The sequence below is a fragment of the Ostrea edulis genome, chromosome 1, assembly GCF_947568905.1.
Source record: "Ostrea edulis chromosome 1, xbOstEdul1.1, whole genome shotgun sequence".
Classification (NCBI taxonomy): Eukaryota; Metazoa; Mollusca; class Bivalvia; order Ostreida; family Ostreidae; genus Ostrea; species Ostrea edulis.
The window spans coordinates 2,746,257-2,747,706 of record NC_079164.1 but is presented as its reverse complement, the minus strand read 5'-3'; the positions used below and the strand labels follow the sequence as shown (position 1 = coordinate 2,747,706).

Genomic DNA, 1,450 nt, shown 5'->3' with positions numbered 1-1,450 from the left:
TCCGTGTGGAAAAAAACTATTATAGCCACTTGATAGATTACAATATATATGGCTCATGTTTGATAGATAGCGAGAAATCTGTTTCATGTTTGTGCAATATACAGAGGAGGATAAAAATTCCAAAAAGTAATAAACCATAGGAGTACAGCGACCAGGATGTTTCCTTGTAAAAAGTAATATATTTATAAATGTTCTTTCTGAATCTTAAAAAGAACTGTATTTCAGGTTATAAAAGAATGGCTGAGCTACAAATATGTAATTTTTAATCTTTAGAAACTTGAGATCAAATTTAACATATGTTCATACCTTCTTAAATTTTGATGAAAAACTCTTTAAAAGAAGTTATCTTATAGAGATAGGATAGAGTAGAATAGTATATTGATGTAAGATGTGGAAAGTTATACTGACTTCATGATAAACGAATATAAAAATATTTAACATGTCCCTGACTTTGATAGACTTCAAGATTCTGGCTGCTGCTACAATCAATACAAGGATACCAAGAGCCAAGAATGTGTCGGTAATGGTCTACATCTTTACATTTTCTGATATGTAATATCACGAGCTGCAATAGACACCATTTTAAGAACAATGAATGCATACTTACTCAGGTAACCGTAACGTCTTTACTTGACATCCATGCGTCACACAATAGACAACATTTTAAGAATAATGAATGCATACTTACTCAGGTAACCGTAACGTCTTTACTTGACAGCTATGCGTCACACAATAGACACTATTTTAAGAACAATGAATATATACTTACTCAGGTAACCGTAACGTTTTTACTTGACATTCATGCATTACACAATACATTTGAAATGGTCTAATGTTCTTCGTTTAGAATGTCTTCCCGGGTATATTGGGCTTAACTGTTCAGAAAAGTGTACAGCAGGATTTTACGGAAGATTGTGTCAAAAGACGTGTTCTTGTGCTGCCCGGGATTGTAATTATGTAACAGGGTGCATCAACAGTATGTTTCATTTCTTCTTTTCTTTCATGAAACACCCATGTCCATCTATCTATTCATTCTCTAATCTTAAATCAATTACGCATCAGCAGGTGACTTGGGAGTTTTCAGTGCATTGATTCCTACGCTACCGTCATCAGTTGAAAGTTCACAAACAGATGCTGAACGCCTAGTTACTACCCCCGCTATAATTCTCAGTGAAGACATTGATTGGGTAACTTTGAGCAGTATTCTGATTGGAACGTTAGTGACACTAGTACTTGGTGTGGTTGGTTCTTGTGTTTATATTCAGTTTCGGTAAGCTTCAAAGGTAATCTTTGTCATCTGAAAATAATGTGAAGATATGTAACGAGTTCATATGTATACCTAGTATAGTTCAGTTAAAGGAACTTTTTTTTAAAGTAAACGAAATATATTTATGTGTTACTCATTGTCACAGATAGAAGAAAAGGTTTCACTCTCACGAGGAACTGGGCA

The 1,450-nt window shown here is 34.1% G+C and overlaps 1 long non-coding RNA gene across 2 annotated transcripts; it reads left to right on the top strand.

Moving 5' to 3' along the window:
• LOC125664505 (uncharacterized) lies at window positions 1-1,178 on the top strand. 2 transcript variants are annotated; one of them, XR_008798962.1, is made up of 4 exons: window positions 1-173; window positions 459-520; window positions 848-976; window positions 1,066-1,153. It is a non-coding gene; the product is annotated as an uncharacterized LOC125664505 (long non-coding RNA). The 2 variants fall into 2 exon arrangements; XR_008798961.1 differs by having other exon boundaries at window positions 848-1,178.
• The last annotated feature ends 272 nt before the right edge of the window (window positions 1,179-1,450 follow it).